The sequence below is a fragment of the Lissotriton helveticus genome, chromosome 1_1, assembly GCF_964261635.1.
Source record: "Lissotriton helveticus chromosome 1_1, aLisHel1.1, whole genome shotgun sequence".
In the NCBI taxonomy this organism is placed as follows: domain Eukaryota; kingdom Metazoa; phylum Chordata; class Amphibia; order Caudata; family Salamandridae; genus Lissotriton; species Lissotriton helveticus.
Genome location: NC_136057.1, coordinates 1855870803 through 1855883485, shown reverse-complemented (window position 1 = coordinate 1855883485; position 12683 = coordinate 1855870803). Strand labels below are relative to the sequence as shown.

Below are 12683 nucleotides of genomic sequence, written 5' to 3'. Positions count from 1 at the left end.
CTGCACGTAAGACTTTGTTTAAATTCACAAGAGGTTCTTGTTGAAATTTTGTGGGCCTTGTCGCAGTAGGCTTGTTGGTATTCAAGTCTTGTTGGCCCTGGCAGCCTTGCTTAGAATCTCCCTGTGTGTCTGTGGGAGCCGTCACAGGCTGGGCAGGCAAACATCTAAAGACTCCGAGTGAGCCTGCTGGAGCAGTGGGCCTGCCCTGGCTTCAAAGATATCGCTACGGCCTTCCTTTACAGACAGGTATGGTCATATGGCCATGACACGCTGTTCCAGAATGATCAAAGCTTCTTTGTCCATTGACCTCAGCAGCGAGGCTTGTGGCCGCCATATTATGCTGATGACGTTTTGGGATTATTTGCAGCCTGGATGCACGACAGACTGTAATGACAAAAGAATGGAATGCAATATCCAAATGTAGACAAAAGTTCATTTTAGGTTATAAGTTAAATGTGCAACATACAGAGTGACTGTGTGCAACGTATATATTTACACGTTGCCTTGTGCATTTAGGAATATTCTTGCGACTTGATCAACGGACCACTTGCTTTTCTGGCAGAATTACTCCCCTCATAATCCTGGTTGGCAATAAAGGATATTTTATAGAAATAGATTAGCGTGTTCCACTGTGCTGCGTCTCAAAGCGTCCATCTGTCTCTCGGAGACAGACAGTTCATTTAGCTGAACTGGAAATGTTTCCTTCAAGATATTAGTCCCCGTTTATTACAGATCGGCTGCTGTGAAAGGCTTGTGGTGAATGCGATGTTTCTCTCGACCAACGCCCGGCCGGCGAGGCTGGGCCGCGGTCTCCGGAGCCGTCAGGTGCGCTGTGGAATGCGTTCCCCCGGGGGACCGGGGCAAGTCCTGGCTGGTGCTCTGTCACCCTCGCCCAAGTGAAACCCTCATTTCCGGTATTCTAGTCTTCGTTCCCGCTGCAGCCTTTGCGGTATGTGTGTGTGTGTTTGTTCATAGGCCTGTAACGGGGGCAGCGGAGCTCGGGGGACTGTGAGAGACGAGCTCGAGTCGGGTTCATGTGTGTGCATGTGGTAACGGCGGCTGTCACGCGCCAACATACTAAAGAGAGCTGCGTTTCGTTAAGGAGGGGAAATGTGCTTGGAGGGTATTGTTTGCAATAGGAATATTTCCATCTAGGGCTCGTCTGCCCTTGTGTTTAACTTAACCCTGACGTACCTTCCGTCTGGCTGGAGTGCCCCTCCTCGCGAGCTCCAGTCCCAGTTTCTCCGGCATTAACCTCCCCTCATTCGTGGTTTTCTGTCGTCCTCCGGCCATCATGAAGTGCCCATGTGGGGATTTCACCGACACTAAACACACGGTGCGCTGTGGTCTTTCAGTGGTGATCGTCGCCTCACCAGTGCACCGTTTATACTCTACACCAGGGCTTTAAGTGTGCCGGGTCCCCCCGGGGCTCAGTACCGGCAGTTTTAAAGAGCAGGTGCCGAGACGGGGTCCTATCGGGCTCTTTATTTTTGACCTCACTTGGGGTGAAAAAATATATTGACTCTGGAGCAGTACCACCCTTCGTTGCCTTTGAGGTAACGTCAAAGAGACGACTCGTTTTAGTTCTTTCACCGTCTCATCCTTTCGGAAGGTAAGCGTTTTCAATGCTGTTTACAACGAAGCCAAAGTTGATGCTAATTTGATAAAACTAACAATCATTGGCAAAGACAATAGTCCTGGCTTGTTCTATGTGTAATGACACTTGTTGTATCTTGATATGTGCATGCAATGATAGAAACAGCCAGTGCTTTAAATGGAAAAAAATAAGTGCAGGTACTCATTAAAATGAGCTAGAGTTGTAGTGAGTGGGTGGGGCTGGGCGGGGCTAGGCTAAGGGCAAGACACAATGATAATTAACGACTTCCATAATAGTTGCAGCACACACCAAAACACATGATAAATGTGTTTATATAAACAAAGCAGGTTAACTCATTATAAAAAAATGAAAGAAAAATGCGATAATATGTTAACTTTTCCTTTTTTTGCAATAGTTGCACCTTCTTTATGCCATACTGTTAATTGAAGATGTTTGGCACAATACTATATATTTTTGAGCACGTGAGTAGGAAGAAACTGAAAATAACCCCACATCAAACCAAAGCTTTTATGGCATCTAGCAAATGAAGCAAATCATCATGACCCTCCCCAGAAGATATCTCTTGTCTCTTCCATAGATCTATCCAGTCATCCTTTCATCCTACCATTTACCTCTTCCACCATTTACCCTTTACATTCTGTCGTCTATTTGGTTTTTCATCCATCATTCAGTTTTTCACCATTCTGTCTGTCCACCCTTCATATCCAAACCTATCCATTCATCCTTTCACTCATCCATCTCTTTATCCACCCTTTCACTCATCCATCAATCCTTTTTCTCATCTATCCATCAACCCTTTCACTCCTTTATACCATCCACTGAATACCTCCTTTCACTCATCCATCATCCACCCTTTCATCCATCCTCCCTCACTTCCATCATCCAATCTTTGACTTACACATCCATCATCCGCCCTTTTATCCAATCATCCACCCTCTTTCACCACTCAATACATCCACCCTAGCTCACTCATCCACCCACTCACCCACCAACATTCCCTACTACGTTATTCATGAACCTTTGTCACCATAGACATGTACACACAACGTGCCACCCATTTTCTTTAAAATACCTCCTGAGCATTCCTTGATTCTCTCTCTCTCTCGCGCGTTTTTCTTAAAAAAACAGTCATACAAATGCAGACACACTGGGTAATTGAGGCATTTTTTTTTAGGAAGGTGGGTTTCTCAGTGCAGAACGCTGTTAGATTAGCGCTCAAAGAGCCTCTTCCATCGCATTGTCTGGGCATTAACCCTCTGATCCAGAGAAAGTACAGGAAGTGTGAGAATCCGCCGCCCTTGCCACTGCTAAAATGTTTGTTTAAAGTACTTTTCACTACCTGAAGTGCTGCGCTTTGAAAATCACATGCGCACACTAGCAGGTAAAATGAATCGCCATCCTGCTTTGTCTAGCACAGCGTGACCGTGAGCACCTCACATTATTCAAGTGAGCCCTGCTGAATAGCTCAGCTGGGGCTCAGGTGGGGGCTACATAAGTGGCGCCTTGGCTGACAGAAACGTCCCCACCTTCTCATTCGCACTCTCTGCCAGTGACCTCCCTTTTCATGAGTACCGATACTCTCCTCTGGCAGAAGAGAAGTGCCGGTACTCAGAGTGACAGATCGAAGAAGTGCCGGTACTCTGTACCGGTGAGTACCGGCCCATTTAAAGCACTGGAAACAGCAAAATATCAGACGGGCGGCACACTATGCTAAGCACCGATTTTTAGCTTGGGTGTTTTTAAGCCGCGCCCTTGTTTACATCGGCCACACCCCTTTGAGAGACTCTCCAGTTTTTTCATCCCACTTAAAGCCCTGCTCTACCACCTTGTATTCCGCAGGCCTCGTGCGGTAACCTAGTAAGAGGCCTTCGTGCAAGTAAGGAAGTGTCGGAACGGTGAAATACGATAAAACGCGGAGTTCGGTGAGACCCTAGAGTCTAGGCCCTGTGCCTCTGCACCTGCTGCACCAATGAGTGCAATGCACCCTGTCCTAGTATGCATCACCTGAACCGCTTGCTGCCTCTGATAGAGGAAAGAGTGGCCGCTAGTACGACACTGCAGTTATAATCTCTGCTCCATCACCACACAAGCAATCCCCCTCCTTATTAGCACCTTTTTAAAATCTTTTTATCTTCCGGTGGACAAAACAACAAGGCGCCATGAGTATCATGTTTTAGGTCTGGTCAAAGACAGATTGTTTTGTTTTACAGACCTTTTGTTAAAAATTCTCTAAAATGTACATAGAACGCACTTAAGCCAAGTGAGAATTACTACTCCGAGGCAGAGCTATTTTTGTGTGAACCAGTCGTTAGACTTCATTGACAGGGGCGTAGCTTGATCAGTAAGATTAGGGGGAGGGGTGAGCTTCAGATTTCCTCAAAATCACGCTGTCATATAATGTTAAAATACATTATATGATGGGATGGGCTCATAAGAGGGGCAGTGAAAAGGGGGGAGGAATGCGGATTGGTAGGGGTACTAAGTGAGGGAAAATAATATTTTGTAAAATAACCAACATTTTTTAGGACTTTCAAAACAGAGATGATAATGTTTGTTTTAGTGTGTGTATGCATGCAAAAATCCCAAGTGAAATCTGACAGACCCCTCACCATACCAGACTGAAAGCACCAGTACTCAATTGTTCATCAGAAAATACATTTATTAGAGGGTGTAACACCCCCTTGAAGCCACGCCCCTGTTCATTGATGCTCTTATCTGTGAGGAAGCAGGAGCAGCAAAGTCCAGGGCAGTGGTGATTTTCTTCTCAAGGTGAACAAAGAGGTCATTCATTAATTCCAGTTGGGGTTTGTGAACGCTATTTTTCAATTGGGAGAAGACATCCAGTTCTTTTCCTTTGGAAAGGCTCTGTGAAGGGTGCCACATTGATCTTTGAAAGTTGATCATCTAAGTACAGGTTGCCCATGAAAGGTTTGCAAGCCTAGTGTTGGGTGTTTTCTGGAGTGAAGGAATCTTTCTCTGTTGTTATGGGTTCATATAATGATGCATACGATGAAGCCGGGGGTGCCAATGTATAAGACACTGGCCTATTCCAGCTTGGAGAAAACACGTGTGAATACCGTGTAGGCTTTTTTTTGGCACCTATGGTATCCATGGTATGCGAAGATACATTGCATGGTTTTTATTGTGAAGAAGGTGCTGTGTGTGTCCTCCTCGTGTAATGGTATCAGAGAAATCTGAGTCCATGGTTATTCCATGGTTTCTCTTTTCCTTTGACATATGGATGGATAAGCACCTGTTTCCCTGAGCCATATGTTCGTAGGCTGGTGTTTGTACCATTGCCTACAAGTCGTTGTCTCTGCCTTTATGGTGTTGAACTTTTAGGTGGTCAGTCGTTATCCATGCATCTAGCGTAAGGAGGAGATCGTCGTTCATTTTTAAAATGATTTGTTTATCATCTGCATAGTTGTAAACTGTCAGCTTGAATGATCTGGTCTAGTAAGGGGTTAGGTAGATGTTGAATAGGAAATTAGCAATATTGACACCCGAGGGACCCCACAGAGTTTGGTGTGAGGGAAGCATACAAAAAGCTGTTCGAAAGCCAAGCTCTTCCTGTCTTTGAGCTAAGAGGCAATCAATTTATAGCGTGCAATTTTTTGCATGCCTATCTGAGATGATGTAGTCTGTGTAGTAACATCTGCTCATGTCAAATGTCACTGACAAGTCCCAAATCGGTAAGAAAGCCACTTAGTTATATCCTCTGTGAGTTATATGTTGGCCATGTGGCTACAAGGTCTGACTATGTGCCTAGAGAATAGAAATTGTTGATGCAACAACGTTATTTTTACCAGTAAAATTGGAGGGTTGAGTAAAAGCTGTTTAAAGTAGTTTATCTATGAATGGGCTCTTGGAAATTATCCTGTGGTTTGCTGAACTGGATGGGCTGAGATGATTCTTCTTAAGATGTGGTCAAATGTAAGAAGTTTTTAACTTGGGTGGCAAAGATCCTCATTACAAAGATGTTTTGTATGCTTCCAGTTACTACCCCTGCACAGGCTGTGCAAAGGTTTGTTTTGAAATAATAATTTTGGTAAAGAAAGGTGGGTCTGATGGTGATCCTGATGGCCTGCTTGCGTGGGTGATTTTGTACAGTTTTTTTGCAGAGAGTGCATTGAGGGTGGTGAGCGATGGGAGTTTAGTATTGCCCAGCCTTATGGTTGTGCAGTCATGTGTTGGAGGAATGTTAGTTATTTTGTCTTTAAGGTAGTGTTATGTATTCTCAATGTTTGAGGTCAGTTCCTTTGAGATATTCTTGCAGAAGGCTTGCAATCGTAGGGTCTCTATGTTCTGGAACTCTGAATTGTGGTGTTTCGTTAGAATCGTATTGAGTTCTTTGGATGAGCAGTCCGCTTCAATTATGCATGTGTGGTACTTTTGTCTTTTTGTAAACCTGGCGGCTGCCTTGTAGGCTCTATTGTAGAGGTGTAGTACAAATCTGCCATTATCATCCTTGTTTACACCCACTTACTTGCCTGTTGGATGATGAGGTGTGTTTTTATTTTTTTGATATCCTCTTTAAAACCTGTGTTGGTCTTCTTGGATAACATCCTAGTAGCGGTCTTAGCAGTATCTGGTTGTCCTGTGCAGTGGAGATCCTGTTGTAGCAGGTAGATGTGTTCTGAGGTAGAATACTGATTGGTGTTCTTTCAAAGTGGAAGGTAAGTGTTAGGCGGTCCAGTTTTTTCCATTGTCAGTATGTGAACTTATTGTTTGTGATGTTTACTGCCTTGGAGGTGTTGTATAGGTTGGCACGTTGATCTTGAAGGTAATGACTTGGCCGTCACTCTAGATGACTAAGTAGTTGTAATTCACTGAGGCATGTTCTGAGGAGGGTCGATTACTCTATCATTTTAAAGTACTCCTAATTGTTTAGAACACTCAGTAACGAAATTTTGTAATTGTTTCATGTGACTTCCCAAGATATCAAGTTAAAATTGAGCTGGGAAGCTTTGTTGTGGCAAAACAGTCCTCAAGGCCTTTATATCGTGTTCTCATTGTGGTTGCGGAAAACATAATTGGTCCTGTTGGGAACACTAATCATGCTGCGCCTCTTTTCAGAAGGCCATTGTCTCCATGCCACAACAATCCTGCTTTACTACATTTCGGAGACCTACATTTCGACCTTACCCTCATAGCAAAGAGCCGAACAATTGCCCGGTCAAGTTGATTGGCGTTTACGCTGTAAAGGAAAGCAAGTTCTGTGCTTTCCCGCCGGCGAGATATTTTTAGGTGAGTTGGAGGTACAGTTCACACTTCGTTTAATGAAATGTTATTTCAGAACATTCATGGAACAATCTGCGCCCTCGCTCGCCCAAGTACTCAACAGTAGCCTGGAGAGATTTCACTTTATTGGTATGGGCTGGTGGATTTATGTAATGGACTTTTATGGTCAATGAGAAACGAATAAATATGCGGAAGGATGCCCTTGAATTTCCAAGAGCTCCACAAGGCACTAGAGATAGCAAACGTGCGCTATACCAATGCAGGTAATATAAACAAATTAAGGAGACTAGTATCAAATATGGACTCCATTGAGCACAGTTGTTGCACTGGGCCTAATTCTACCCAAGATAGTAAAATTCCAATTTGAACCTCTTCCCATTACCTGGCTGATGGCGATTAGCTCCCTGCTCAACCAGCAGAGCTTTGTTAATATTCTACCGAAGTTAAGGCCACCAGGATTACCAGTTCCAGCACTTTACTGTCCTATCAAGTGCTCAAAATCTACCCGAAAACATCCGGAACGTATCACCCACAGCCACATCAAATACAGTACAGATGTGCTATACAGTTGGGTATAAACGTGATCACAACCGCAGTGCCTAATTCAAAACAACACACAGAAAACACCCAAAACAGCACATCAGGATACTTTGTTTATATCCAGCAGAGAAGTGCCTTTTGCTGTCTCGTGTATTCAAGTATTTTTTCTCCGGTTTCGAAATCTGTGAATCTGGCTTCGTGCCCACAAAACATCATTTCACAATATATAAAAGCCCTATTACGAGTTTGAAAAATCTTTCTGACTTCCAAAAGGGATTGTATGTCCGTTTCCGCATCCCAGTCAGGAGGGGTGTGAAGGAGGGACAACACCTCTTTTTTGCAAGTTGCAAAGCAATGATTCAAGGGTTGTGTTCGAAACTGCGTTTTCAAATGGCTGGTTTCAAAGTTACTACTTCTCAAATTGCGGTGATAACTGATGCACCAAAGGGACCTATGCCTATCCAGTGAATGTATTCGCAAAAGGGAAAACAAATTCAAGACAGTACTGGCCTCCTAAATGGGTATAGGCTGCTTTTATTTAAGAAACAATATATATATATATATATATATATCACATTTGCATAAGCATGTATGGTGGCCAACTGTACCTGTAGGCCCCCATCACGTTATTCGCAGTGATTCACTGTGGTAGCACAACCTTTAACCTGACAAATAGTTAATATTAATCGGAAAGCTTGTTTTGTGACCCATAGACCCCCCCCTAATGAGCATGTTGCAGTGCGACCTATTGGCACAAAGATTGCATCTCAAATGATATCCCTATTCGCAAACCTGTTGTTGTGCAAGTTGCGCATCTCTGGTTTGCTAGCAGGATAGTACATCAGGCCCGTAGTTTGGTATCAATGTGGTAACAGCCTATGCTCAACACCACTCTCACTCAAAGTACCACCTGGGGCCGCTTGCGGCCCTCTTGACCTTTACATGGGGCCCCCTGACCTTTACATGTGGCCTCCTGAGCAACAGTAGCTCTGGGTAGACTGGGCTGTTGTTTAATCGTCTCAGGAATAACAAGAAAAATATGCTAAATAAACAGGTAGGCATTTATTCAAATGTTCATTTGTGTTAAAAAAGGGAGTAACTAGGGGGTCCTTGACTGCTCAACTCTAGGAACATATCTTGCAGCAACCGTGTAAAAAATATGATATCTCTTCATAATTCGAACGGAGTATTCACTTAACATGCAGATACTTTTCACCTTAGTACATCAGATTATATCAGTGCCTTGAAATATTATTTTAGGTGATAATTTTCAAAAGTGGATATAGAAACATGAATTCTTACCTCCAACCTTACAACACTATCAATGGTGAACTAAGGAGTTAAGTCAGTTGTTATGTGCACTCTTTGGATGACTTGCGTTCCTATTCTAAATGACAACATTATAGTTTATTAAATCAAACACAGGAGAAGGTTTTGTACAGTACACATTCTTAAGCCATTTATTTCGAGGTCCTTTATTTGTGATAACGAAGAAAAGGGGAGGGAAAGTGAAATAAAACAATTGCCTAGGATCACATAATTTGATAAAGTGGGGAAGCTGGGATTAGTCCCATGTTTTATGGTTTCAATTTGTGCAATTCAGATAATAGAAGTATATAATTTGCTTCCCCTAGACCCTCCTTACCACCAACTCGCCCTGCCCGCCTGCTACCCTGCTGGAATCCATGGGGCCCTCGTTTGCTTCCCAGGGGCCAAACTTATTGGCCCCTGGGAAAATGTTTGCGAGTACCCATGCTCTATACAATACTCCACATGCCAAAACAAAACCAGAGGATGGTAAACAACACTTTCATCCACCCACCATATCACGGACCGCCTCATCGATGGATACCTGGCCTCTGTAACACCACTGCTTACACAAGTGAACACGTTCACATAGCAGCTTGACAGACCAAGAGATTCCAAAAAACGCAGACTGCAGCTAAATGCTTAATGAATCTTTCCTGCCATGACCACTAAACTACTTAACCCATTGCTGTATTAATTATTAAAACACACCTATTGGCAAGTGAAAATCATAACCACAAATACATTATTGATGTTACAGCTTATCAGCGCCAACTAGATTGTGATCTATGTTGGAATCCTCAAAATTAGGGCGAGAATGTATAGGGCCCCGAATTTGCTTAAAGCCCATACTAATGGTAAAATGCACACTTTACAAATATGCCTTGCATAACATAACATTGAGGTCAGACAAGTAATGCCATTGTACAAAAAGAAAAAAAAGGGTTCCTCAAAGTTGCCTGAACAATAACTGCGTCTCCCTGCAAATGTTTCACAGTATCTGGAACGCGTCCAAAGCAAATCTTTCCTTGGCCAACAGCAATCCAGTTTAAGTTTCTGCTGCATCCTTGACATGGTCACCCTGTGAATAATGGATGGTGCCCCCTGCATGGTGGACACTGGAGGCCTGTCCCAGATCCTCCTCAACTTATGGCCAGCGTTCCATAACTATATAATCAACATCCAGAGCTTTTGCCACATCTTATCCTTCTGACCACGCAGGCACATAGGCCCCTACAGTTGAAACCCCTGACTAGCCCTTTCTCTGTCACTTGTTTAAATAAACAACACTTGATGATCTTTCTTTTGCTACTGGCTAGATAACTTAGTTTTGACAATGTTCATGCTACAGTCACCTGCCTCTTTTTTGGAGGCTTTTTTTTTTAATAAGAATGTGCAAAAGCACATGTATGAAAATGATGCGAAATTTCCAGAATGTTCCGAAGTATATTTTGCTGGGGTCTGTCTTCAAATTTTGTTGGGACAATCCTCGGGTATGAAGTACATGCAAGATTCTGGCAGAAAACATAGTTCAAGTTGAAATTTTCATCGGCCAGACATGTTCGGCTTAAATCAGTCTTGCACCAGCAAAACAAATATGAAATGTTTATTTTGCATGCTCACAAATTCTTACATTTCTCAGCTATTTACAAGCATAATTAAAATTTCGCGCACGCATAGTTTTGTAACCTGTGAGCTGATATGGTTTTGACCTTTTTATGGCTTCTCTACGTCTTTCTAAATACACGTTATGCAAGAAACGATGAATGGCTTCCTTGATTTCAGGGGTAAACACGCCGAAAAGCCACAGTAGTTTGTGCAGTTTTAGATTTATCTGAAAAAAGGTGCGAACTCAGCAGCAGCAGAAGATCTAGGTCGCTATATTCAAATAATAAGATTCCTGGTTGACTCTTCTTGCTCCATGGTATGTGACTTCACCAGAAAAGAGTGTGTTTAGAAATTACACTTTGCTAGGTTAACATATTGAAGCATGTAGTCGCATGTCTGGTATGCTTTCTTCTTACTTTGAAAGACCTTGAAAGAAAACGTACAAGCGAATCTCTTGGCCTACCACAGCAATATAGGTTCTTTGCTATGGCACTGTAAAAGTTTTGAATAACCTTAAGAACGCTTGTCCTCACAAGTATCAAATGTCTCATGACGCAAATAATGAGCGTTGTGTTCTGTAGTATTTTATGTTCATTTTTGTAGTGCACTAATCATCTGAGAGGGTATCCAGGCGCTTGGGCAAGGTTTGTAAGTGTTTGGTCCCAAGGGGCTTCTATGAAGAGCCAGTTCTTCAGCTTCTTGCGGAACTCAATAAGTGAGGAGGCGGTGGCTCTTATGTATTGAGGGAGGTAGTCTCATGTCTTGGGTGCGATGTAGGAGAGTGAGCGACCTCCAGTTTTGCTTTTGCACATGTTGAGCGTGTGAGAGAGGGAGGCATAGCGTAGGTGTCTGGTGGGTTTGTGAAAGGGGATGCGGCTGTTAAGGTATTCTGGTCCTGTGTTGTGTAGGCTTTGTATGTGTGCGTTAGTGTGAATTGGCTGCGCTTGTGAATGTGGAGTCAATGAAGCTTCCTGAGGTGCAGTGTGATGTGGGTTCGGCATGAGAGGTAGAGTAAGAGTCTTGCGGCTGCGTTCAAGATGGTCTGGAAACTGTGTATGAGTTGTTCGGACATTCTGGCGTAGAGAGTGTTGCCTTAGTCACTCCTGCTGGTAATAACTGCTTGTGGGACAGTCTGTCTGGTGCTCTGAGGCAACCATTTGAAGATCTTTTGCAGCATGCCTAGGAAATGGAATCAGGAGGTGCACACTGCGTTAACTTGAGCCGGCATATTGAGGTTGTCTTCTAGGTTGAGCTCTAGATTTCTTGCATGGTCTGTGGGTGTTGGTCCTAGCTCCAACTGCTACCAAGTGGAATCTCATAGGGTGATCGTGTTGCGGAAGACCTGTACTTCTGTCTTGTTGGGGTTGAGCTTCAGGCTGTTGGTTCACATCTCATCTGCTACCATGATCATGAAGTTGGGTCTGGTGGTGTTTGTCTTGACAGTCCGGGAGATGATGAGTTAGGTGTCATCGGTGTAGGAAATAACAGTGATGTCTTGAATTGGATGATGTTGTGAGCGGTGTCAAGTATATGTCGAAAAAATTGGGGCTGAGGAGCAATCCCTGTTTGACGCCGCATATCAGTTTCTTGGTCTCGGATGTTAAGGGTGGCAGTCTAAACCTGAGTTCTTCCTGAGAGGAAGGAACAGATCCATGTGGGAGTAGATTCTTGGATGCCAATCTTGTGTAGTCTTCTGATGAGGGTGTTGTGCGAGACATTGTCGAAGGCCGAGGAGAGATCGTGCAGGATGAGGGCCACTGTTTCTCCTTGGTCCACGATGTTTCGAATGTTGTTGGTGGCCTTGCTGAGTGCTTGTTCGGTACTGTGGTTCTTTCTGAATCCTGATTGTGTGTTGGCTAGAAGAAGGTGAAGTTTGAGGTGGGTTGTGAGTTGCTTGTTATTGGCCTTCTTAATCACTTTGGCTGGATAGGAGAGCAGGGAAATGGGTCGCAAGTTGCTCAGTTTATTCATGTCCGCTGTAGGCGTATTGAAGAGGGTGCTGATTTCTGGAAAATTCTATTCATCCTGGAAAGTGGTGGATGTGATGGAGGTGTGGATGATGTGGGTCAGGGTGGTGCAGATTGGTGCTGTTTCCAGGTTGTTGATGTTGTGGGGTCCATGGGTCCACTGGGGCCTCTTGAGTGGATGGTCCGCATGATTTCTGCTGTGTTGTTTCTGGTGAGGGTTGTCCATTCAGTCAAGTGGTCATCTTGATTGGTGGTGGGTTGGTTGTTGATGAGTTCTCTGGTGTTGGGTTGGTACAGGAAGTTGATGTAGATGTTTGCAATTTTTCTGTGGAAGAAGTTGAATAGATTGTCGCAGAGTTGTTGGGAGGTAACAATGTTGTTGACAGTGGCAGAGTGCAATA

At 43.8% G+C, this 12683-nt stretch overlaps 1 protein-coding gene and 1 pseudogene across 2 annotated transcripts in view; one reads left to right on the top strand and one right to left on the bottom strand.

Moving 5' to 3' along the window:
* C1_1H1orf21 (chromosome 1_1 C1orf21 homolog) overlaps positions 1-12683 on the top strand; it is a 415212-nt gene that overhangs the window by 74061 nt on the left and 328468 nt on the right. Inside the window, exon 1 of one of the 2 annotated variants that reach the window (XM_078641468.1) lies at positions 908-1612. The exons of the other annotated variant lie outside the window; for it this stretch is intronic. The gene's annotated coding sequence lies outside the window, so the exon portion shown is untranslated. Of the gene's footprint in view, positions 1-907; positions 1613-12683 lie in introns of those variants that run through there. 2 annotated transcript variants of the gene reach the window in all.
* Positions 1-12683, bottom strand: part of LOC144765733 (fibroblast growth factor receptor 3 pseudogene) — a 35802-nt pseudogene that overhangs the window by 22779 nt on the left and 340 nt on the right.